The 27,485-nt window shown below is 39.0% G+C and overlaps 2 long non-coding RNA genes and 1 pseudogene across 2 annotated transcripts in view; 2 read left to right on the top strand and 1 right to left on the bottom strand.

The window, feature by feature from the left end:
• The window catches only part of LOC115279421, a 40,585-nt gene that overhangs the window by 12,541 nt on the left and 559 nt on the right, over positions 1–27,485 (top strand). The window contains exon 2 of the long non-coding RNA XR_003903438.1: positions 27,255–27,437. This is a non-coding gene — a long non-coding RNA (uncharacterized LOC115279421). The remainder of the gene's footprint in view (positions 1–27,254; positions 27,438–27,485) is intronic.
• LOC115279422 lies at positions 1,685–27,456 on the bottom strand. The gene is made up of 4 exons (XR_003903439.1): positions 27,357–27,456; positions 26,069–26,259; positions 7,321–7,504; positions 1,685–2,186 (listed from the first exon to the last, which is right to left on the bottom strand). It is a non-coding gene; the product is annotated as an uncharacterized LOC115279422 (long non-coding RNA).
• LOC115279420 lies at positions 18,862–19,988 on the top strand (annotated as a pseudogene).

The raw sequence follows: 27,485 nt of genomic DNA, 5'->3' as shown, positions 1-27,485 counted from the left end.
GAAGCAGAAAGTCTACCTTCTCTCCCTCCTCCCCAGTACATCCAGGGAGCAGAGACCCGACTTAAACTCAGCTAATCACATGCTCTGTCCTTAGGGGAGAGCAATATAGAGAGAGCAGTATTTTCCTGGTTGAAGGCAGTGGCAGCATTCTGGCCACACTTTTCTGCTAGAAGAGGCTTTTCTGTAAGTCCAACTTTCCAGCCCTCTGGAGATGCCTCATTCCTTCCATTCTTGTTCAACCTCACGGCTCTCAACAACCCAAAAGCTCCTGATATTCTTCCAATAGATTTTCTCTTCTTAAATTAAAAAAAAAAAAAAAAAAGATGTTCAGTCCTGCCTACTATTGTAGTAGTTTCACATCCCCCCAAATTTTCTGAGCTTTTATGATGTAAGCGCATGGTTCTCTGTCCATTCACTCCTCCTTTGTGGCTTTCAGCTGCTCGGTAGTTACCATTGTTCATTTGCTCTTCCAAATATTTTGGACTTCTCAACTGTGTTGCTTGCCTCCTTTTTTTCCTCATGGGTTATCTCTTTTTTACTCCTTTATTGCCGTTGCAGGGGAATTTGGAGAAAGGCTAGAGATGAACTTGTGGCTCAAGTCACCATGTGCCATCAAACTTTTAAATGTGTTGGGTACTTCGTGTATGGATTTCTAGAGAACATCAGTATTGTAGCCAAAGCAAAATGCAATTCTCAACAATCCAAGAAGCAGAACCATGTTATGGCCAAATAAATAAATAATGATGTTAGAGGAGGATTTGTAGTCTGGCAAAAATCCAGTTTGTATAGAAATCAAATCCTATTATACTATTATAGGGAAAGCTATGTTATTCGGGGCTGAGTTTTTGTGGCTGTGGATTGAGCCAATTATTTTAATTATACTCTTGGGAAAGCTATTGGAATTCAATGAATGGTGATTGATTTCCACTGGCATTCAATTTAGTACATTGCTTTTGAGCAAAGAGACTCAACATTTGGTTTAACAGTGTTAAGACGACAGTTTGATGCTGAGAAACAAAAAATTTTGAGCTTTTAGCAATCAAATTAAGAACTTCAGCAAACACCATTAAAACTCAGAGGACCAGACTACTTGAGGCTGCAGGGATCATCTATAATACAGATGTTAATATTCTTTCTCAGCAAACATGTTCTTTATTTTAAAAATCTAGGTACCTAACAGGAGAATGGTCTAATAAACTGAGGTAAATCAAACCCATAAGATACAATGAGCCAGTTAAAAGTAGGGTTTCTCCCTATTCACAAACATGGCTAGACCTCTAAGAGATGCCACTTGGAAGACAAAAAAAAAAAAAAAAAAAAAAGACATTTAAAGAAGTACCCTCCAGGAAAGGGGAAAAAAAACTGAAACAAGACACTTTGATGAAAAGAATCTTTTAGTCTTAACTATATTAATTAACTATTTCGAGAAGTCTTAATACATCACCTATATGGTTAAAATAATTCAAAGAATAAATGGAGTTTCTAATTTATAAGTGATTTAAAAATTTTTTTTAACATTTTAATTTTATTTTTGAGAGAGACAGAGCGCAAGCAGGAGAGGGGCAGAGAGAGAGGGAGACACAGAATCGGAAGCAGGGTCCAGGCTCTGAGCTGTCAGCACGGAGCCCAACGCGGAGCTTGAACCCACAACAGTGAGATCAAGACCTGAGAGGAAGTCAGTCGCTTAACCAACTGAGCCCCCCAGGTGCCCCTGGGTGTTTATTTATTTATTTTGAGGGACAGCACACGCAGGTGTGAGCACATGCGGAGGCTTTGGGGAGGTGCAGAGCGAAGGAGAGAGAAAATCCCCACAGGCTCCCTGCTTGCCACCACAGAGCCTGACTCAGGGCTCCACAGCATGAACCCCATGAGATCGTGACCTGAGTCCAAATCAAGAGTTGGTAGCTCCACCGATCGAGCCCTCCCGCCAGGGGCCCCTATAAGTGTTTTCTTGAAAACATTTTCCATCATGCGTTTTCTCAAGGAGCTGTGATAAAACAGCCACATCGAAGGGCAGACGTTCTAGTGCCAGATAAGACAGAATAAGCACATCCATCCTGACTCTTCTACTGCAAACCAGCGATGAGTCTCCCGTTTTTCCTCTGCTGTGACCAAGCCTAGGCTCGAGGCAGCCCCAAACCAAAAAGAGGATACATATTGTGTGATTTTTTTCTTACATGAGGTCCCTGAAAGGGGAGACAGAAAGTAGAATGAAGGTTACACGGGGGTGCTGGGAGGAAGGAATGGGGAGTTATCATTTAACATGTAGAGTTCCACTTGGGATGATGAAAAGGGTTTGGAAATGGATAGTGGAGATGTTTGCACACCAACGCCTATATACTTAATGTCACTGAATTGTACATCTAAAAATGGCCAAAATGGTAAATTTTACATATATTTTTTAACACAATGGAAAAAATTGAGAAAACTGAAGGAAACAGAGCAATTCACAATTATAGTTGTAGGCTTCAATATTCCTCTCTCTCTCGTGTAGAGAGAAAATGAATACAGAAGGGACATAAAAGAACTAGATAATCAGTCATCTGAATATAACTCATATGTGTAGAACATTACACCCTACCTGGAAAAAAGGTCATGATCTCACAGTTCGTGAGTTCAAGCCCCACATCAGGCTCTGTGCTGACAGGTCAAGAGCCTGGAGCCTGTTTCAGATTCTGTGTGTGTGTGTCTCTCTCTCTGCACCTCACCCAGTCACGCTCTGTCTGCTCTCTCTCAAATATAAACAAACATTTAAAAAAATGTGAAGCACACCAAAACAAGATAAAGAAAATCAAGTAAACCAAAAGCTTGTTCTTTGAAACAATCATTAAAGTTTCTCAACCTCAAGCAAGACTGACAAAGAAAAAAAGGAAAGACACAACTATCTGTATCAAAATGAAAGGGGGAGTAGAACTTGAGCGTGGGAGTGAGGAGGGAGAAGAATGGGGGGTGGGAGAGGGTGGAATTTCACAACATACTCCACAGACCTTACCAGAAAGGGGAGGAAATGCTCTGATAAATCTACACACAGAAATTCAACAACCCAGGTAAATGAAACAATTCCTGGGAAAAAAAAATGACTTAAACCTCACAGCCTATACAAAAAATGCATTCAAAATATATCATAGGACAAATGTTTATGTTTTATATAAAACATAAAAGTATAAAGTCTTACAAGAAAATAATAGAGAAAATTTTTGTGACTTAGAATACACATGATAGTAAAAGCACAATCCTTAAAATGAAAATATTGGTTAATTGTATAGAATTAAAATTGTAAAACTGAGAAAGACACTGTTAAGAAATTGAAAAAGCAAGTTATGGACCAAAAGAAAATACTCGCTTGTACAAACAACTTGTGTTCAGACTATACCAGATAAATAAATAAATAAATACAATAAATAAATAAAACTCCTATCTCTACATTAAGAAGACAGTCCAATTCAAAAATAAACAAAAACTTACCTGTACACTTCACCAAAGGGGACATAAGGATGGCCAATAAGTAAGCAAAAAAAATTTTTCAACAATATTAACCATTAGGGAAATACATATTAAAGCCACAGTGAGATTCACACCAGTGAAAATGGCCAAAATACCAAGTGTTAAAAGAGCGTCAAGCAAATGGAACTCTCCAACATCACTGGCGGTGATGCAGAATCTCAAAGCCACTCTGAAAAATACGGTAGCAGTTTATTAATAAATTAAACCTATATTTTACTGTATGACCCAGTAATCCCGCTCCTAGGTATATACCTTAGAGAAAATAAAATTTACATTCACTTAAATACCTTTAGATAAATGTTTATAGCTGTTCTAGTCACAATTGCCAAAAGCCACAAACAATCCAAATGTCCTTGAGTGGATGAATGGATGAACAAATGGAGGTGCAACAACACAATGAAGTATACTGCAGCAATGAAAAGAATGAACTATGGTATACTCAACAACTTGGATGAATCTCAAATGCATAATGCCGTGTGAAAGAAGCCAGTCTCAAAAATTACATTCTGTATGATACCTTTTTTCTGATATTCTGAAAAACATAAAACCTCAGTGCAGAGAACAGATCCTTTGTTGACAATGGTTAGTGGTCTAGGAAGGAAATGATGGCACAGGGGCAGCGTAAGGGACTTTGTAGAGACAGAACTATTCCACATATTGAATGTGGTGGCATCAACGCGAATCCATATGTGTTGAAACTGGTAGAACTAGGAGCTCCTGGGTGTTTTTGTAGGTTGAACGTCTGACTCTTGATTTTGGCTCCGATCATGATCCCAGGGCATTGGGATAGAGCCCCATACTGGGCTCCAAGCTGAGCATGGAGCCGGCTTTAATTATCTCTTTCTTTCCTCTGCCCCTCCCCCTCCTTTTAAAGTAAAAAAATAAAATAAAACTGTACATCAAAGAAAAATGTCCAAAAACTTGATGGCAGCTCTCAATCAAGCATTTCTATTTTTTCAACTATTTTTATGAATAGGTAATTAGAATTAACCATCAAATAAATAGGAGTTCCTACTGGAAATCTCTGTATCCTTGAAATGCTATTAGTTTTCTGATTGGCCCTTATAATGTGCTCTGGACCATAAAAGGGATTATGTTTTCATAATTCTTTAACGAGAAGCTTAAGAGGATGCCTAAAATTCATCTATAGTATTTTCACTTATATCTAAAGCTGCTGCCTGGATTTTATTCATAACGTTTATCCTATGAAAGAGATAACACTCTGGAATTCCAAAAGTTTATTTTTGTCAATCAAATATTTTCCCCCTATTTTTTAGCTTTCTTGGAAGTATCTTTATGAAACTGAAGTGTTCCTATTACTTTTAATATTTAATAATCAACAACTGTTTATTGATAAAAATTAAAAAAACAAATTTATGATATATATAAATACCATAAATCGCATTTTGTGAATGTTGTGACTTTCTATAATTCAAAAATCTACACTGTTCATCAACAGAAATATCTCCTTTGCAATGGATTTTGAAAGCATTACTATTCCCCATACATGTGACCTTTAACTTTAAATCTAATGTCTTTACCCTTTATAGATCATCAAAATACCATTTATAAAGGGCTCAGCTTGAACACAGTTGTACTTTTTAGAGAGACACATTCCCTGTAAACCCATTCCAGTTACTCATTTCTCTCAAGTTTAATAATTTTCAAACAAAGCAAAAGGCAAAACAGAACACCTTTAACTGTGTCGGGAGACACCCCAGAAGCGTTAGGTGTTGCTGCATCACAAATTAAAAGCAGACTGGGAAATGGTTTCTCCAAGACCAGAAGAGTGCTATGCAGTTGGATGATTTCAGTGCACCAGTCACCCCGATTTGGTTTCATACCAAAAGTGCTTTTCTATTTCAAAATTTATCTAAACGTGTTTTACTCCAAATTCCTTTTGTCTTTCATTTAAACAGCTTTCCACTCACTTCTGACAATCATATTGTTATTCCATTCTACTAAGATAAAAATTATAATACATGGTCTTCTCTCATATCTAATCTTTTTAAGTCCGAGTTGTGTCTTCTTTGGAAGTGATTAATTTGTTTGACACTTTGTGTTAGACCCTTTTCTCTATGAGATTATAGTCCTGGAATAGCCCTCTAGTTGGCAACCTTGACTGCAAATGCATCCCGTGTGACAAACAACAGTCTACAACTCCACGTTCTGAATATCCCTTCTCTGACCCCCAAAATGATTCCCATTACACACTGAGTTAAAGCCAAAATACTCACTTCGAGGAGTTTTGAGGAGCTTCTATAATCATCCCCAACTTCTCTTTTGGTTCATTGTTATCTCTGGGGTTTTATTTCATCCTCCGAGCTGTCAAGAAATTCTAACCTTTCTGTAAGTGTGTGTCATACTCAATCTCCCTGCCATCACTCACTAGAACCCATTGCTTATACCATTTCCTCTTCTCGAAGGAAGGACCGGGTCAAATGGCTCCTCCAGTAAGCCTTGGATTAGCATGATAAGCTTGGCTAAACATTTGAGAGCTCCGATTGTAATTTGTGGATTAGAGCACACAAGTAAACCTCTAGTTTTCCTTATGTTCCGATTTAAATATTGGCTTTTCTTTGCATTAGATTTATAAGCTCTTGGGGACAGGGCTACTTAATGAGATGCAAAGTGAAATGAAATGAAAACAGTAACTTTCCTACATCACAGCAATAACCATTTATAAAATGCACTGGGAAAAAAATCCCATATGTAACACCAAAGCAACACTAGGCCTAGGAATGTAACTAAAGATAAACATGCAAACCCTTTTATTGAAGGACAGCCAAGAGAACTAGGAAAAATAGAGAGACATACCATTGTCTCTGTAGGCGTCTTGATACTCTAAAAAGTCAGTACTTCCCACATCAAATTATCAGTCTAAATCCAACTCAAAATGATTTTATATTTTGACAAGCTGTTTCTAGCTCATTAAGAAAATAAAGCAGGGGCACCTGGGTGGCTCAGTCAGTTAAGCATCCGGCTTCGGCTCAGGTCATGATCTCACATTCGTGGGTTCGAGCCCCGCGTCCGGCTCTGTGCTGACAGCTAGCACAGAGCCTGGAGCCTGCTTCAGATTCTGTGTCTCCCTCTCTCTCTGACCCTCTCCTGTTCCCACTGTCTCTCTCTGTCTCTCAAAAATAAATAAAGAACATAAAAAAAATTAAAAAAAAAAAGAAAATAAAGCAAATGGCAAGAACCACCTAAACACTCTTAGGGAAAGAAATTATAATATAGATTAACTTGCTGGAGCAGATAATCAAACATTTTATAATCATTCAATAATTAAAAGAGTGTTGTCTTGGCATAACAATAGGAAAATAATAAAAGCGAGTCAAGAGGCAAAATTAGGTAAATATATTGTAAAATGTAATATTGTAAAGCATTAGGTATGATACTGTATGTTATTGTAATAAAATAGCATTTGAAATTGGTAAAGAACAGATGAGCTGTTCAATGTATGATGAAGAATCTTGTCTTGTTGTCTATAAAAAAAATACCAAGTAATTTAAAATGCAAACATTAATGACAAAAACTAGCAATTCTACTTTCTGAAATTGTGATAATGGCAAAACAATTTGAAAAAGACTCCATGTTTTTCACAGAAGTAGTTGAATAAAGTATAAAATGACACTGTGTGCCAGCATTCAGCCACTCCAGAGTAAGGCAGACTTATTTGTCCTGACATTTAAAGTTTCCAAGAAACTGAAAAGAATAAGGTAGACTTATTTGTCCTGACATTTAATGTTTCTGAAACATACTGCTGCATAGAAAAAGTAAGTGAAATGAGCAGACATAAATCTTGATCTTACTTACGTTTTTGTAAAGAGAGACACGGATGCATGTAAATAGTGAATGAGCTAGCATGCTACGTACTAAGCAGGAGATGCTGGTGGCCCGCGTACGGTAAGCAGAGGTGGGTATGTAGGCAAGTGATGGAAAAGTGAAGACTTTCATGTTGACTCCAAGTTCTTCTGTATAGTTTGAAACAATGACTTGTCTGATTAAAAAAAGAAAGAAAGAAAGAAAAGAAAAGAAAACGTTTAATTCATACCCAAAAAAGTACAGGAAAACAGCCATTGTCTATTAGTAGAGATTGCCTTCCTATAACACATGCAAACTTTTTAAAGGAAAACATGCATAGATTTGGTCACATAAAAATGTAAAACCTCTTTAAGTCAAAAAAAACGCAGAAACAAAATTAAAACTCAAGTCATATCTAAAAGAAGTATTTTAGGGGCACCTGGGTGGCTCAGTCAGTTAAGCATCCAGCTTCGGCTCAGGTCATGATCTCACGGTTTGTGGGTTCGAGCCCTGTGTCGGGCTCTGTGCTGACAGCTAGCTCAGAGCCTGAGCCTGCTTCGGATTCTGTGTCTCCCTCTCTCTCTGACCCTCCCCTGCTCATGCTGTCTCTCTGTCTCTCAAAAATAAAAAAATAAAAAACATAAAAGAAGTATTTTAAAGTGTATAACAAATGAAAGATAAATGGTCATTATATATGAAGAACTATTATGAATAAGAAAAATACCAACAGCCCAATAGAAAAATGGGCATATGGGGGGCACCTAGATGGTTCAGTCAGGTAAGCATCAAACTTCAGCTCAGATCATGATCTTGTAGTTCATGGGTTCGAGCCCCACATCAGGCTCTGCAATGACAGCTCAGAGCCTGGAGCCTGCTTCAGATTCTGTGTCTCCCTCTCTCTCTGCCCCTACCCTGCTTGTGCTGTCTCTCTGTCTCTCTCAAAAATAAATAAAAATTAAAAAAAAAGAAAAATGGCCATCTGATATAAAAAGACATTTCATAAAATTACAAAATTACATATGACACATATAAAAACATGTTCAACCTGTCAAGGTATAAAAGAAATACATATTAAAACAGTAAGTTTGTCCATCAGATATACAATTTTTTCAAAATATTGATAATAGCCAAAGTTGGGATGTTGAAGACTAACAGTCACTCTCAAGTCCTCTTCTTATGAACATAAATTGATACCGTAGGGACCACAATTTGCAATATGTTAAAACATGTAAATGGCCTACACTCTGACCCAGAAATTCCAACCCTGTCAATCCATCCCTAATGAAGTAATCACACATATGAAAAATGATACATTTCCAAGGATATTCAATGCTGTATTATCTATGATAGCAAGTAACTGGAAGCAAGCTAAACATCCATTGATAGCTTGGACACTGCAATGTTACCAGGGAACACTGTGGTCCGTGAAGAGAACAACTACCAACATTGAAAGATCTTGTTATACTGTTAAGTGAAAAACAAATTGCAGGCATATAGGTGTACTGTACCCCTGCCTATGCTGGAAAACGATGCTGTGGCTATATGTAGTGCCGTGAACTGAACTGGGTCCAGCCCTTGCCTCTGAAATTCAAATGTGGAAGCCTTAACTAGCATACATCAGAATGTGACTGTATTAGGAGACAGGGCCTTTAAAGAGGTGATAAAGGTAAAATGAGCCTGTAAATGTGGGCCCTAATCCAATCATACTCATGTCCTCATAAGAAGAGGAGACTGGGACACACAAAGAGACCTAAGGGAGGGGCACTTCAGCTCAGTTCACAATCTCACTGTTTGTGAGCTCAAGCCTCATGATAGAGCTCTGTGCTGAAGCTTGGAGCCTGCTTTGAATTCTGTGTCTCCCTCTCTCTCTGTCCCTTCCCTGCTCACACTCTGTCTCTCTCTCACAAAAATAAATAAAAATTGAAAAAAAAAGAGACCTGAGGGAGAAACGACCATATGAGGACACAGCAAGAAGGGAGAGAAGCTTCAGGAGAAACCAGCTGTGCCAACACCTTGATCTTGGATGTCCAGCCTCTAGAACTATGAGACAACAGATTCTGCTATTCAAGCTGCCCCCTCTGTGGTATTTGTTATGGCAACTGTAGGAAACTAATACGTGTGGCAAGGATTTTAGGAAGATGTACACTCAACTGAAAATAGAGGTGACTTCTGGAACTCTAAGAATGAGAGTGGAGAAAGGAAACAAGTTAAATTTGCTAGAGATGTCATGGCAAACATTTATGTTTTTCAGAATTAAAAAAGCAAAGAAAAAGGAAAGGATATCACTCTGATAAGTAGTGTAACATTAATCAATGGTACACAAATTGATACTTTAATCCGTTACATAATTTTTTAAACAGTAGAATGCAGACGGTATGTTTTGAGATCAGTTATACAGGAATCTCATAGACTTTATATATGGGGTGCATATTTTTGAAAAGACTTAAAATATCACTTCTATTTTCAGATGGTACATTTTCACTCACACACACACACACACACACACACACAAATTAGACACCAGCAAGTCTAATTTAAGCCTGAGAACCCTAGAAGAAATCTGTGGTCTCAGTTTCCTCTGCTCCATTTCCACTGCTGCAATCAGCCAACACCACATTTTGCAAAATCTAAGTGACTCAGAATTAAATAAACACTACACATATGAAACCAGAACCATCTGCACTCCACAAAGGACAGCAGAATTCACAACAAAACTCTCCTGGCTTTATCATACACACTCTTTCTACCACTCCCGCAACACAGATTCTGATAAATTTTCTTACTGACGGTCGGCTCCAAGGACTTGCTTTATGCCTACCTGGAAAAACGACAAATTCAAGAAAAAGAAGTAGAAGGATGAGGAAGTTGACATTTCTCCCAATTCTACAACAGCTGGGAACTCTAAGTTGTGGGCTAGATGCATAACAATTCCACACATCAAAATCTCAAAACTCCTCGAAGCCAAATTTTAACCAGAGTTGCCACCTTACATTCAATGCCACCCTCCACCCCTAGCCCACCCCGCTTGGTGAGTAGAGTTTTGGACCCAGCAGATGTTATATATCCGTTAAACTGAATCTTACTATGCCATTTTTGCCAGTGTAAAATCTTGATCTCTTCAGGCTGATGGCTTCATATCACCTTAACATTCAAAATCATAAAAGAAACGAAACACTGAAAAGTATTAAAAAAAAAATGTAAGCCATTTAAGATCTTCTTTAAGGGGCGCCGGGGAGGCTCAGTCAGTTAAGAGTCTGGCTCAATTTTGGTTCAGGTCATGATCTCACAGTTCCTGGGGTCGAGCCCCATGTCAGCTCCACACTGGCAGAACTAAGCCTACTTGGGATTCTTTCCCCTCTCTTTTCACCCTCCCCCTACTCTCTCTCTTTTTCTCTCAAATAAATATTTATTTTGAGAGAAATAAATAAACCTATTTTCTTTATTTTCAGAAAATAAATAAGCATATTTGTTTCTTTTGAGAGAAAGAGCACACGCCCATTAGTGGGGGAGGGGCAGAGAGAGGGGAAAGACAGAGTCCCAAGCAGGGACTCTGCACAGAACCTGACACGGGGCAGAATCCCATGAACCATGAGATCATGACTTGAGCTAAAATCAAGAGTCAAACGCTTAGCTGATTGAGCCACCCAGGTGCCCCAGTAAATAAACATTATTTTTAATGTTCACTTATTTTTAAGAGATAGACAGAGTGTATGGGGGGGAGGGGCAGAGAGAGAAGAAGACACAGACTCTGAAGCAGGCTCCAGGCTCTAAGCTGTCAGCACAGAGCCTGATATGGGGCTTGAACTCATGAACCATGAGATCATGACCTGAGCTGAAGTCAGACAGTTAACTGACTGAGCCACCCAGGTGTCCCTAAATAAACATTTTTTAAAAAGAAGAAGATAAGTACTTGGGAGAAAAAAATAAAGTGAGGAAGAGAAATAGCTAGAGCCACAGGTCAGAGGGGCTGAAGCTTTAAAAGGGACAGTATGGGAAGACTTCATCATGAAAATGACGACTGAGCAAAGGCTTAGAACATATTGAGAGGGGCACCTGGGCAGCTCAGCCGGTTAAGCTTCCGACTTCGGCTCAGGTCATGATCTCGCAGTTTGTCAGTTCTAACCCTGCATCAGGTTCTGTGCTGACCGCTCAGAGCCTGGAGCCTGCTTCGGATTCTGTGTCTCCATCTCTCTCTGCCCCTTCCTGATCATGCTCTGTCTCTCTGTCTCTCAAAAATAAATAAATGTTAAAAAACAAAAAAAAAAGAAGCATACTGAGAACAGGCGTCATGAGGACACGTGGAGGAAAAGCAATGTAGGCAGCAGAATGGGAACACCGCCATAACAACGAGGTGAAACATGTCCCGTGGTCAAAGAGCTCCAAAGTGGCCAGAAGAAGGAAGGTAGCAACAATGAAGACAGAAAAGTTTCTACCCTGCGATCGTTTGATGTTGGAGGGATTGAGCAGAGGAGAGCATACCCAGAATTCAGCTATAAAGTGACACTTTATTTGACAACAGACTGGGGAGAGGGAATGGGGGAAGAGAAAGCAGGCAGAAAAGTTAAGGGTCCATTAAAATGATTTAAGTAAGATGAAAGTGGTGGCTGAGACCAGGACATAGGAGTGGAGGAGTGACAAATGTCAGATTCCGGATATTTTGAAGGTACAGCCAAGAGAAACTTCCCGATGATTGAATTTAAAGTGTGAGAGCAAAAGGAAATAAACAAGGATAACTTGGAATTTGGAGCCAAGCCAGTTGGAAGATCGAGTTGCCAGATGCAGGAGATTTTGGAGGATCAAGACTGCGATTTGGGCATATTTTGAAGATTTCACATAGAACACTGGATGTATGATCAGATCTCAGAGGACAGGCCTGAGCTGAAGATACAGATTTCGGAGTGGATACTGTAGACCGCATAGCTAATGCCAGGAACTTCGGTGTGATACAGATGTGGTCCAAAGAGAAATGAGGAAGGTCAGCAGGGGAGAAGAGAGGTAGGAGAGCACAAGATCCTGGAGGAAACCTCAGCAAAGATAAAGCTTCGAGGATCAGAGGTAACAAACTGCATCCACATCTGCTAGAGCAGGTGGGGACAGGCAGAGCCCACTGGTTTCACGTATAGCAGTTATTGGGGCCTATGGTCAGTGGTGAGAAAAACCACGTCCAAGTGGCTTAAGAGACAATGGCAGAAAAGGGACTGGAATGAACATGGATGCAAAAATCCTCCACAAAATACTAGCCAATCAACTCCAAGAATATACAAAAAGAATTGTACACCATTACCAAAAGAGATTTATCCCAGGTGTGCAAGCCTGGTTCAACATCTGAAAATCAATGTAATAATATAACATGTCACATCAACACGTTGAAAATGAAAAAAACAAATCACACTATCATACCCATAGATGCAGGAAAAGCATGTGACAAAATCCTACACCCATTCACGATAAAAGTTCTCCGTCAACGATGGACAGAGAGAGATTTTCAACTTGATATGGAGTATCTATGAAAAACCTACAGCTAACATCATAATTAGTGGTAAGAAATTCAGTGTTTTCTCACTAAGATCAGGAACAAGGAAAAGATGTCTCCACCCAGCACTCCTTTTCAGCATCAAACTGAAGTTCTAGCTAATGTAACAGACAAGAAAAGGGAATAGAAGGTATAGTTTGGAAGGAAGCAAAGGAATCAAAGACGGTAAGGAGGCAACTCTTTGGTAGTTTTGGTACGAAAGGTGGTAACTGGAAGGGAGGCAGCGTGTTTTAAAGGTGAGAGGAATAATTAAGAATGAAAAGAAACACTGATGCTAGAGAGAATTGCTGAAGTCACGTCCCTCATCATTATGCTCTGCTCCCTCTAGCCACCAAGGTGTAAAGAACCATGTCTGTTAAGGCAATTTTGTCCTCACTGGTTCTGCTTTTCAAACAGGACCCTCTGTACAGATCTCTCTCTCTCTTTCTCCTTCTGTATTTCTTTCACACTTTCACTACTTTTTTTTCTTTTTGGAAATATCTCTAGTATTTTTTTTAACCCAAGACAGAATTAAATTTTGAAATTATGTGTTCTGCAAGTATACTGACAGTGACGTTTTTATGATGGGTATCTTGGTAATCCTATGCAAGGCTTTTTAAGAGTATCTTTTGCAAAACTGGCAAAAAACGTTATAGTTGCCTTGAGTATATAACATATATGATAAGATTTCATTTTATTCAACTAACAGAACCACTTTCCATCGTATTTTTAAAATCGCTTTCTCCATCAATCCAACCTCTGCCGCACATGTATCTCTAACCCATCTCTAACTTCAATTTTCTTTTAATTTTATTTCCAAGAACGTGGTATAAGTTACATTGACATGCACTGTTTATTGTTATTCATGTGTGACAGCCGAACCAGATTGCAAAGTATTATTTTCTGGGGTTTTTCTTTTTTGTTTAGGTCATAGAATGAAGCTTATTATTCACAATATTGTCTGGACTCATATTTCTGATAATATATTGATATAAATCTATGTTGGTATAATATGTATACACACATATTTTAATTAACAAAATAAAATAGATAAAAATAGATACAATCACATAGATAAAAACCATACAATCTATAAAAAGCTTATCTTTATCTTTTAAATAACTCCTTCCCATTAAATCTTTACCCAATCTACTAAAGCGCACAAAATTGATTGACTGACAGTCCACCTCCCAGCCCTACCAGATACAATTAGCAAATGTTTTATAACAGAGACAGGACCAACGAGCGAAAGCAAGAGCCCTGGGTAATCTCTAAACTGAATAATTAATAACCGCTAAAAAGCAACTGTGGTTCAGAGAAAGCTAGTATTCAGATCCCAAAGCCTGTATTTCTTTCCTGACTTTGCCACTGGCTAGCTGTCTGAACGGTAACAGTCTACCTGCCTCGCTAGCCCTCCATTTCTTCATATATAAAATGAGGGACTCAAAATAGAACTTCTGGTTCTAAAACTTTATAATTCCGTACCAGTGTGATTGCCATTCAGTGCAATGTTTGACATTATACACGAGTGAACTCTGGTTTTGTATATATATTTTAAACTCAGGGTAGCATTTTATATTCAAATCTGACACTACTGATAGCTTTCTTTCCCAGGACCATATTCTCGATGCAAATGGACTGACTCATAGATGTACTGGACAGATGTGCCACTGTTGGGTTCTATGTGTTGGGAATGCTCAAATATTTACACCCTTTCCTTCCTCCCCAGAACTGGTAAGTTCAGAAGATTTAGTAATAACAAGGGACTATTTCACAAAACAATCATGAGGATGGAAATAGTGACATTGTCCCCAAGGGAGCTCCAGGGGCTGTAGCATAAATAAAATGTTTAGTTTGCCCTTCCAGCAAAGGGATCCTAAATATAACATCTCAGGTTTTGTCTATTGATATAGCAGACTGGAAAAAAAATCAAATCAAAATGAAACACAAAATTCATTACAGGCGAAAGGCAAGGGTTAGATAAAGGTTTTTCCGAAATAAGTAATAAAATGCAGTTGCACGGTTGATAAACATGTACTTTTCTCATGAAATAGAATCAGGAAAACTGTAGATAACAAAAATGCAAATCAGCACTCTAGGAAAATAAAAATTTGAAGAAAGATCAATATTTGTTTTCAAGTTCTCATTAGTGCCAGAAAATATTAGCAAAAATAGCAAACTGGTTCTTGGCCTCACGCTTCTAAAAATAGCATAACAAGCTGGAGAGGCAGTTCATCACGCCCACTCCTTGCCAGGTACTCATAAAGGGTTTGACTCCATCGTGAACAAAATAGGAATCGGTGAACGGGTTTCAATCATGGACTAGAACATGACCAACATCAACGATAACACACACATCCTCTGTTTATAGATGAGTGGTTAAAACTCCTAACATCTTGATGCCATTTTTTAATTTATAAAAAACGTCATGAACACTACCTTATTTCATATTCATTCATCTCAATCATGTTTGTGTGAGTGCCGAAAAGCTCTGCTCTGGCCCTTTACAAGACAGCAGGGGATCAGTAACAAATGAGATGAGCAATGTCATTATCCTCACAGAGCTAACACTTGACAAATTTTCGAACCAGTTTTCTGAGTTTGGCAGAGTAAATAGTCTTGTCTGTGGTTTACAGAGGAAGATACTGGTAAACAGCAGAGTCCAGACCTAAATCCAGGCCTTTGATTCCAAGACCAAAACAACTGCGCTAGATTCTTCTTGATGTAAAAGGCAGACCAGAGGCTGAAGCAGGATGACCAATAAGAGCCTAGAGGCAGATATCACATGATCCATTGGCAGTGTGATTTTAATGACAATGCTTCATCTATAGCAAAGGCTGAGTTTAAACTCCCAGTAAATGCTGATGAATAAAATAAATAAATAAATAAATAAATAAATAAGGTGTTCACTTTAGGAGAAACTGGTAAAGGGTATCTGGGAATTCTTTGTGCTATCTTTGCAGCTTTTCTGTAAATCTGAAAATATTCTAAGATAAAAACTTTAATTTTAAAAAAGGCATATGAGCGTGCCTGAGTGGCTCAGTCAGTCCAACTCCTGATTTCAGCCTAGGTCATGATCCAGGGTCATGGGATTGAAATCCACATCAAGCTCCATGCTGAGCATGGAGTCTGCCTAAGATTCTCTCTTGGGACTTTTAAATACAGAGAACAAACCAAAGGTTAGTGGGGGTGGAGGGAGGGGGATGGGCACAGTGGTTGATGGGCATTGAGGAAGCCACTTGTTGGGGTAAGTGTTGTACGTAAGTGACGAATCACAGGACTCTACTCCCGAAGCCAGGAGCACACTGTATATATTGTATGTTAGCTAACTTGAGAATAAACTAAAACAAAAAAAAAAAGAGAGAGATTCTCCCTTGGGGTGCCTTGGTGGCTCGGTCAGTTAAGTGTCCAACTCTTGATTTTGGTTCAGGTCATGGCCTCTTGGTTTGTGAAATCCAGCCCCATGTCTGCACTGATGGTGCACAGAGCCTACTAGGGATTCTCTAACTCCCTCTCTCTCTCTGCCCCTCCCCCCTTTACACGTGTGCACATGTACACACTCTCTCTCTCTCTCTTGCTCTCTCTCAAAATAAGTTAGAAAAAAAGATTCTCTCTCTCCCTCTGCCCCTCTTCTTGGCTCACACACACTCTCTCTAAAATAAGAAAACTAAAAGTTAAAAAATTTAAAAAATAAAACAAAAGGCAAAAAATAGCCAGTATTGGAGAGGTTGTGGAGAAAAGGGAACCCTCATGCATTGCTGCTGGGAGTGTATATTGGTAGAGCCACTATGAATAAAAAGCAGGTAGTTTCCTCAAAAGTCAAAAGTAGAACTACTATATGATCCAGCTATTTCACTTCTGGAGACTTATCTGAAGATAATAAACTCTAACTTGAAAAGATATATGTCCCCACCATGTGAATGGTAGCATTATTCACAATGCCATGACATGGAAACAACCTAAATGCTCATGGACAGATGAATGGATAAGGAGTGGTGTGTATGCACAGTGGACTGCTGTTCAGCCATATAAAAGGAGGAAATCATGCCATTTGTGACGACATGGACGAACCTTGGAGTATGATGCTAAGTGAAGTGCGGTGGACAGAGAAAGACAAATATCATATGATATCACTGAAATGTGGAATCCAAAAAACAAAACAAATAAAGGAAAGCTCATGGAGACAGTGAACAAACTGGCGATTATCACAAAGGAAGAGAGATGGGCGTGGGTGAAAAGGGTGAAGGGGTCAATTGTGCGGTGACATGGTAAGTAGACTTACTGTGTTGATTGTTTCGTATGTAACCCAGTGAAGCCTTGAATTGTGAGTAATTTGTTCTGTGAGTGGTCTGCAAGATGAGCAAATATTTCTAATAAATTTTAACTTGATAAACGAGGCATGTCTTGCAGTACAAGTCATACGTGACAACAAACATCCCGTGATCAGAAAAGAAGAGCTAATGGTTCTTCTCGCGCTCTCTCTTGCTGTGGGATTGCAGGTGATCAACTCCCATGCTCAGATCTGTCTCAGGCTGTGGTGTTTGGCAGAAATCAGTGATTTTTCAGAACATTGGCAGGTGCTGGCAACTGGCACTAATGTATTTTTTTGTCCCTTCGAGCACCTGTGGACAGTCCTTTGCTTTTCCATTCACGATTAAGCTTAGGAAGGCTTTGCTTCATTCCAGGTCAGGCTGTCTACAGATATAGACCCTTTCCTCTGCTGCCTCATCGCCAGTTACATTAAATACAATAAAGGACAAGAGTTTATTAATGCTGTACTGTAGTGAGCATTCATGCGAGCACATACAATGCTCCCCCATGCAGAAAAAGATTCCATCAAGCCAATAGATAGCAGTCATTCCATTAGTGGAATCATTCTACACAATAACCCTCCTTTCTTGCCTCCCTCACATCAGCCATGGAGGTTTTCAAAGGTAAGTGCATCTTTTTTTGCAAAAGATGGATAATTCAGCTTTTTCCCAACGAAAGAGTCCTCAGCTCAATCAGGCTCATCTTGACAGAGCAAGAGTGCAAGATCAAAAACAACAAGGTCAAGTCAAGGAGGGGGTTGGAAGCCATGGAAGGCACGGAGGGTCTGAGCAAGGAGGCCCATCAAACTGACCGCAGTAAACAAGTACTGTAGATGCATCTCAGCACACTCCTAAACACATCTCCTCAGGCCAACCCACTGTCAAGATTATGACCACCTACCTAGCAGCCGGTCTCCCTGCTGGGCCCAACACTGGAGCCCAAAGCTCAAGTCCTCCCTCAAATACAAAAGAAGCAAATTTTGAGAGAACGTCATGTGGTTCCCTCACCCTGTGGTGCATTGGGAAACCACAGGCCTAGGTAGAAGACTCCAGCCCCCTGGGTGGGGGTCTAGTTGGCACCGTTTACCCAGGCCTCTACTCCTTCCCACTGCACTTGCCAGCACTAGGGGACTGATCAACTAACCCGATAAATAATATTTTCATTTCCAGTAACTGAATAAAGAAAACAATATTTGCATTCACTCAAACTTTGTCATCTTTAAACTTACTCTCAATGACTTAAAGATGTAATTAACATGCAAATTTATGAGAAAGGGAAATATTTAGGAGCACAAAGGCGTTTCCTGGTCCTTAAATTCACTCAGCATAGGATTTGACTATTAAGAGCCAATAAAACCATGCTGGTTCATGTTATTGTGAATCAAATGTTTTGTGCAATTTCTCACAAAGGACTAAGTATACTCAATGTGTATATTCATTGAAAAAAAAATTTTAATATATAAAAAATTCTACAGAGGTTCATCTTCTAAAATTGATATTAGAAATGAGCTCAGAGTCCCAGTAATGGAAGACACCCTGGTTTTAGCCTAGCACTAAAATCTTTGGTCTACAGAAGTGTGAGATAAATTTGTATTCTCTTGAACCACCAAATCTGTGATTTGTTACACGTCAATAGAAAACTGAAGCAACAGTCAGATAATACGTGTTTATAGAGGAATTTCTTGACACAAAAATAGACTATGCTCTACATAAAATGACTCTGAGGAAAACGTAGCTGCGGGTGGCTGTGGTGGCGGCGTAGAAGATGTCGACCAAGAATTTCCGAGTCAGTGACGGCGACTGGATTTGCCCTGACAAAAAATGTGGGAATGTAAACTTTGCTAGAAGAACCAGCTGTACTAGATGTGGTCAGAAGAAAACCACTGAGGCTAAGATGATGAAAGCTGGGGGTACTGAAATAGGAAAGACACTTGCAGAAAAGAGCCAAGGCCTTTTTAGTGCTATTGACTGGCAGGGCAAAACGTGCAGTAATGTAAATTGGGTCAGAAGATCAGAGTGTAACATGTGTAATACTCCAAAGTACGCTAAGTTAGAAGAAAGAACAGGTTATGATGGTGGTTTTAATGAAAGAGAAAATGTTGAATATATAGAAAGAGAAGAATCTGATGGTGAATATGATGAGTTTGGACGCAAAAAGAAAAAATACAGGGGGAAGGCCATTGGTCCTGCATCTATTTTAAAGGAAGTTGAAGATAAGGAATCTGAGGGAGAAGAAGAGGATGAGGATGAAGATCTTTCTAAATATAAGTTAGATGAGGATGAAGATGAAGATGATGCTGATCTCTCAAAATATAATCTTGATGCCAGTGAAGAAGAAGATAGTAATAAAAAGAAATCTAACAGACGAAGTCGCTCAAAGTCTCGATCTTCACATTCATGATCTTCATCATGCTCATCCTCCCCCTCAGGTTCAAGGTCTAGGTCCAGGTCCTGTTCAAGAAGTTCTTCCAGTTTGCAGTTAAGATCTCGTTCCAGTTCCAGAGAATGTTTGAGATCTCCTGGGTCAAAATCAAGATCCAGCTGCAGGTCCCACAGGGGCTCTTCTTCCCTATGAAAAAGATCTTACTCGAGGTCATCACCTTCTCCTGAGAGGAACAGACAGAGAAGTCGTTTAGATCTTCTTCATCTGGCGATCGCAAAAAAAGACGAACAAGATCACGGTCACCCGAAAGCCAGGTGATTGGTGAAAACACTAAACAACCCTGAGCCCAGGGCCAACCCCTCGGAACACCACTACTTTACCTGGGTAAAGATGACCACGGGTCATCTTCTGGATCATCCCATTCTGGTTCCCATTCAAGTTCAAAAAAGAAATAATGTATTAAAATTTACATCTTTAAAAAAAAACAGTACAGTGCATGAAGCATATTTTTTAAGGAGTTGGTGTCTTACTTGGTCAGAAGTGCTAAAAGTGCTAGTAGAGGTGCATGCCTTTCATTGCTTTTCACAATACAGCTGTGTTTATTTGTGAAATTAAAAGTAAATAGTATTTAAGCCATAGTGTCCTAAAATACTCTATCATTCATTATTTACATCTATTTGCTTTAATTAAAACCATTTCAGCTGTGAAATAAATAAATAAATAAATAAATAAATAAATAAATAAATAAAATGACTCTGAGTTTCTCCAAGGACTCTGCTGAAAATGCCCATAACTTAAAAAAAATTTTTTTAACATGTATTTATTGTTGAGAAACAGAGACAGAGTGTGAGCATGGGAGGGGCAGAGAGAGAGGGACACACAGAATCTGAAACAGGCTCCAGGTTCTGAGCTGTCAGCACAGAGTCCAACGCAGAGCTCGATCCCACAAACCATGAGATCATGACCTGAGCTGAAGTCGGATGCTTAACTGACTGAGCCACGTAGGTGCCCCTCTGACTTTTCATCTGAAATTCTCATTTAATCCATCAAGTAAAAATGTTCAGCTGTTACCAGTAATTTACATGTAGTATGAATGGACACCGATCATCTTCAGTTATAAGACTCTGATAGAACACGAGGAAGTGGGGTGGATAAAATAATGTAACTGTTGTGGCTGGGTCAGGTACTAAGCTAAGTAGTTGGGGTGCTCTAAAAAACAGAACCAATGGGGCACAAAACAATTTATTATGAGGAACTGGCTCAGGTCAGAGGTTGAGAGGTCCTACTATCTGTGGTCTGCAAGATGGGAGACCCAGGAAAGCCATCGGTGTAAATATTCCAGTTCAAGTGCCTCCTCATTGATGCTGGGAAAAGAGTGATGAATTCCTTCTTCTACGTTTTGTTCTTTAGCCCTAGAAGAGATTAGACGAGACCCACCCACAATTTAGAGGATAATCTACTTTATTAAGTCCAAAACTTTAACCGCTAATCTCATCTAGAAATATTCTCACAGACACACAGAAGTCATGTTGAATTTGGACACCCCACAGCCAGCCAAGTTGACATATTAAATTAACCATCATGGAGACAGTGTGCAAGGACCTCTGGAGCAAAAAAACATCTTTGTCACAATTTTGTCAAGTGATCAGCCTATTGTGGCCAAAGAATGATGTCAACTGACTTAATGTAACTAACATCAGGGCGTTTTCTGCCATTTCTATAAAACCTTTGGAAACATTTGGTACCATTCTCCAGTTTTCTTATTGGTTTTTAAGTAAAAAGATGACTTAGATAAAAAGTAGCATGTTTTGGGGCGCCTGGGTGGCTTAGTCAGTTGAGTGGTTGACTTTGGTTCAGGTCATGATCTCACAGTTCATGGGTTCGAGCCCTGCATTGGGCTCTGTGCTGACAGCTCAGAGCCTGGAGCCTGCTTCGGATTCTCTGTCTTTCTCTCTCTCTCTGCCCCTCTCCCACTCATGCTCTGTTTCTGTCTTAATAATTAATAAAATATTTTTTAAAAGTAACAGGTTTCAAAGGCGTATTATCCTTATTGAAATATTGTTTTCCACAAGTTTTTATGAATAGATATTTGTATTTGCTACTTCAAGGAAAAAAACAGCCTGAGGCAAGTTATTTAATGTCTTCAAGCCTCAGTCAGCAAAATGAAAAGGCAACCTATGGAAATATTTGCAAATTATAAATCTGAGAAGGAGTTAATACCGAAAATAGATAAGGACTCATACAACTCAATAGCAAAAACAAAAACAAAAATGAAATGAAACAAAACAAAACCCAAGCAATCCAATTAAAGCTTGAGCAGGGGATCTGCATAGACGTATTTCCAAAGATGGCATCCAGGTGGCCACTAAGTACAGGAAACGATGCTCAACACCACTAGTCATCAGGGAAGTGCAAATCAAAACCACAGCGAGAAATCACTTCACATTTGTGAGAATGGATATTATCAAAAAGACAAGAAGTGAAAAACGTGGTGTAGATGTGGAGAGAAGGGAACGCTTGTGTACTGTTGGTGGACATGCAAACTGGAACAATCATGGGAAACAGCATGGCCTTTCCTCAAGAAATTAAAAATAGAACTCCCATATGATCCAGCAAGTCTAATTCCTGGTATTTATCCAAATGAAATGAAAACACTAATTTGAAAACATATGTACACCCCAAGTTTTTTACTCCATTATTTACAATAGCCCAAGACATGGCAACAACCTAAGTGTCCATCCATAGACTAATGAGAAGACGTGTTGTATGTCTACAATGAAATACTACTCAGCCATAAAAAAAAAATTCTGCCATTTGTGATGACATGGATGGACCTAGAGAGCATCCATGCTAAGTGTAATAAGTAAGGAGAAGACAAATACTTTATGATCTCATGGATACATAGACTCTAATAAACAAACAAACAAGCAAGCAAACCAAACAAAAAAATTATAAGTTCATAGATACAGAGAATGGATTGGACAGATTGGTCATTGACACAGGCAGAGGTAATCAAAAGGCACAAACTCCCACGTAAAAGACAAGGAAGTCCTGAGGATGTAATGAACAGCATGGTAACTATAGTTAATAAACTATGTTACATATTTGGAAAGTTGCCCAGGATAGAGCCTGATGTGGGACTAGATCCCACGATCCTGGGATCATGACCTGAGTCAAAATCAAGAGTGGGACACTCAACCAACGGAGCCCCCCAGAGATCCCTAAACTGTTGTTTTCTACTTTTACTCTCATAAACCAAGATATGATGAACACCCTTGTGGTCGTCCCATTATTTTCTATGGTTAAATTTCTAGAATTGAATTTTTCCTAGGTCAAAGGATGTTTACTTTTAAAATTTTTATACATGTTGTCAAATTGTTCTCTGGAAAGTTTGTACCGATGTTCAATATCACCATCAGTCTATGAGCTAGCCCATATAACCAATTCTGATGCTAAATAAAACAATACAAACTCTTGCATTGAAATAGTAACATGTGTGATTCCTCTGTCTGTGTCTCTCTCTCATGCAAATATACTTGCACACCAGTTCTTTATATAAAAGGTCATCTATCATACCATTTTTTAAAATAACTTATCTATATAACACTTGGGGTGAAGCAATTTTCAAATGAAGAAATATGTACAGAATGCTCCAAATCTCATCAAAATATATGCATGGAGGAAAATATGGAAAAACATCCCCCAAAATAATTATTTTTAGAGAAAAAAAATATTATTATTTTTAGAGAAAAAATATTATTTTTAGAGAAAAAATTAATATTATTTTTAGAGAGATTGTGCACATGCAAGTGGGGGAGGGGCAGAAGGAGAGGTAGAGAGAAAATCTTAAGCTACTTCGGGCCCGCATGGAACGGAGGTGGTACCCTCGCTGAGCTCCATCTCCAGACAGTGAGATCGAGACCTGAGCCCAAACCAAATGTCAAATGCTTCACCCGCTGACCCACCAAGGTCCCCCTAATTAATAATTAGATAGTGGTGGCCTTTGAGGTGATTTGTGTTTTCTTCTTCACAGTTTTTATAGTTTCCGATTTTTTAACAATTCATCTTTCTGAAGCTATATTATATAAAAATAAATGCACATGATTAAGAAAAATATTCGGTGATCAACTTTCCATTGAAAAAAATTCTATTTTTTAAAGGAAAACCCTCTTTACTTAGCCATCAAAGGGGAAAGGTAAGATTGCTCTGTGACTTTTAAAAGTTTTTGTCAACTTTCTTACTGCCGGTTATAAATGTAAATGTGAAAAATAGAAAAATAAATATTCACTTACTGTAAATTAAAACATTAGGAAGATTGAGAATCAAAACGTTTTATTTCTTGAAACAAAAGCAAGTTTGAACACCGCTTGCCTTTTTCTCATATGACTTACAAATAAACATCTTTTTGATGTCATTTTGCTTTCTAAGTGGATTGGCTTCTGATACTTTACCCTTTGTTGTTTTGATGTTATGAAACATCTTCAAGAATTCCTTTAATGTGAAGTTTATACCAGCATCGCTTCCTCTGGGTCAGTGTCACCCTTTCCCACACCACGTTTCTCACTTATGTTGATGAGTTCCCCTCACTAAGTTCCTTGGCTGCACACCTGGTTCTCTCTTTTGAGGACAGTGGAAACATTCCCACAGGTGGGTATTTAGTCTATAATTTCATTTATGTTTGATCCAAATTTTATTCCCAAAGTTAGCAATTTTTGTGTCTTTGTTGCACTTTGATCTTTGTTGGCCAATTTCCTTTTATGACTATTTTTATTTTCTCAAAATGGCACATGGGTTTATCACTGGGAGACAAGGAGACCGGACAACTACACACTTTACTGTCTGTGTGTGGACTGAGTGACAGACGTGCAGGGACCCACCACCCACAGACTTGAAAGGTGTGGTGTGTCACGGGCAGCGGGGTACAGCTGCTGCCTGTGTAATGAGGTGTGCATTGAAGCGCTAGCATTGACCTTTATACTCTCTCTGGCAACTTACAGTTAATGTATCATGGTGACCAAAAAAATTTTTAATGTTTATTTATTTTTAGGGAATTAGGCAGAGGTGACCTCTTACAAATGGAGCTTAGGTTCTGACTGAGAGAGTTGGAAAACAAAATTAACCAAAAAAAAGACATGATTTTTTGACAGTGACACTTTCTTTGGAAAAAATGGAAAAGATGATGTGATAAAAGTAAAGCCAATGTGGAATGGAGAGAAACTGTGTAAGGGTAAAAGATGAGCAAGGTCCCACTGAGATTTTAAGTGAACTAAAAGCCCTGTGTGAAGAGAAGGAACCAGGTTATGGCTAGTGAAAATGAGTTTGCTTTGAGAAAAAGCAAAGAGTGTGGTAGAGTCCCATGAGGGCGGAGAGAAGTAATGGTCATGAAATGCGGTATCTGGGCCAGATCACATAAGGCCTTACAGACTATGGCAAGGAGGAGGGTTTTATTCTACCTACAGTGGAAAAACATTGAAAATTTTTATGCAGAGGGCTGGCATGATAAGAGCTTCATTAAGATGGAAATATATCTGGGAAGGGTGACAAGCTGTTGCCAGTTGGAAATAGAAATGATAATTCTGTAGCTGAGCAAAAAGAAATAATTTGGGATGATGGGTGCCAGCCACACTGAGTAAAACTAATTGGAATAGCCCAGCACAAGGATGGGGGGTGCGCCAGGGTGCCAAGGACCAGCATGAACACAATAGGTGCCTTCAGGGCAGGAGGCAGAAACACACTGCCTGCCAGCAGTCATCGCCGCACTAAAGACCTAGAAACTTCCTACTAAGATGGCAGTTTTGCTACCCCAAAGGTTGCCATTTTCCTTTTGTATTTTTGTCACTAACCCAGATCCCCCATACTCACCACAGATAAGAGGAGCTAAAAAGAAGATGGAACAGTGAGAATCTGGAAAAATTATTACTTAACTCTGTCCTCAAAACCTGTGAAAGCAGCTAAATCTTTCCTCAGTACTTGGGGCCTTGAAAGTAAATTCGGGGGTCTGTAAACTCCAAGGAAATGAGACCAAGAGCCCTTTCTATAATATTGTAAAATATTCTTTTGGCAACAGGGGGCCTTAGTTTTTTGTGTAGGATGATGAAATGGAGACTACTTCGGTCTCAAAGTCAAATAGGCTTAGTGTCAAATTCCAAGGGGAAGTCATCTCATTTCTTGGGACCTCAGCTTCCTATTTGTATGGAAAATAAATATTATAATCATGCTGACCCCACATGCCCCTCTGAAAAGCACATATATAATATATGGAAATCTCTGGTATATAATGAGCATAAATAGGTATTTAACATATGAAATGTGGAATACATGAAAATCCCTGGTACCTAAGAGCACTCCGGTATGTCAGCCGTCTTCCGTCTCCCTCCTACGTTCCTCCCCTTTCCCTCCTTCCCTTGAATGGGATGCATGTCAGGTCCAGACTACACCGAAATGGTTTTCACTATTAAAATACTAAAATAAGGTGTTCGGATAGGGGGGATAAATTAGAAAGTCAACAGAAACATTTCATTGTGATCCGTTCGAGAGGGGGTGGCGAGGTCTTACCAGTACTTCCCTTCCAGGGCTGTTTTCTGTCACAGAACACGGAGCAGTTTGTTAGAATGACAGCTATGGCGTTCAATCCTGTCCAGGCCTGAAGCGGTGGTAGTCAATTCCATATGCACAAAGCACTTTGGCGCAGATGTTCTCTCCACTGGGGCAAGAGGGCCTCCAGGCAGGCTCAAAAACATTCTAAACTTTTTAAAAGATCAAATGACTGTGAAATTGTATTGAATGCTAAAATCAGAATAGCAAGCTAGAGGAGAATCTGGAAAGGTCATCCTGCTCATTTCTTTGTCTTTTGGCAGAGATAAGGAAGACCCCAAAGATTGAGAACTTTCAACTTAACCAATATTTAATAATGCATATGTTACATTTTAAATACCAAGCTAGGCAGTTAGACTACTTCAAAAGGTGAGTGTACATAAAGGCAAAAGATTCCAAATATCTGATAGGAAATTACTTTTCCATGTAATAATCCTTGGCCAAACTCTTCCTGACCCCTTATTCTGTCCCCAAAGTTACAAAAAAAAAAAAAAAAAAAAAAAGCCCACATGAGAATACTAGAGATATTCAAAGACTAAGACTTTTAGCTTATTTCAAAGTTTTGGTCATCACAAATAAGGCAACTGATAGAAGATATTTTGTGTCAAACTCCAAACTATCTGCTCTCACAAAAATGGTTAATACACACACCTAGTATGCCGATTTGGACATATTAAAGAAAGGTTTTCAGTAAAATAGAAAATTAATCTCTTTAGAACTATAGCTAACTGGTCTACTAACCTAGAACAAACTCCTGTCTTATGTGTATCACTTTTGCATAATTTGAATATAAATTCTGCTTAATTTGGATGTAAAATATTATTGTGTGTGGCTTTTTTAAAGCTAGATCACACGACACCTGGGTGGCTCAGCGGCTTAAGCATGCAACTCTTGATTTGGGCTCAGGTCATGATCTCACAGTTTGAGTTTGAGCCACCCATCAGGCTGTGCTGACAGTGCAGAGCCTATTTGGGATTCTCTCTCCTTCTCTTTCTTCCCTTTCCCTGAGCTCTCTCTCTTTCTCTTTCTCTCTCTCTTACTTTTTTGCAAAATAATTAAATAAAGACTTAAAAAAATAGCTGGATTGAAATAGAAGTAAATTAGTTTTCCCTCTTGGCTTATTATTTCTTGCCATTTCCATTCTAAGGTTGAGTTATGCAGACAATGTCATGTATTTCCGATATCAAAGGGGAAGAACCAAAAGAGAAGAGAAGGGCACAGAATGATAGAGAAAATGTCTCTGGTTTACCAAGGGAAGTTGACAAACAGGATGGGATAGGAATCTTGAGCCTCATCTTGGAGCAGAATTTTCCACTGATGTTTGAATCAGGTGGGCATACACTCTATTATCATTCCTAGTGTGAAAACCATAGTAAAA

The sequence above is a fragment of the Suricata suricatta genome, chromosome 15, assembly GCF_006229205.1.
Source record: "Suricata suricatta isolate VVHF042 chromosome 15, meerkat_22Aug2017_6uvM2_HiC, whole genome shotgun sequence".
Classification (NCBI taxonomy): Eukaryota; Metazoa; Chordata; class Mammalia; order Carnivora; family Herpestidae; genus Suricata; species Suricata suricatta.
The sequence above is the reverse complement of the archived record's forward strand: the minus strand, read 5'-3'. Positions and strand labels throughout refer to the sequence as shown.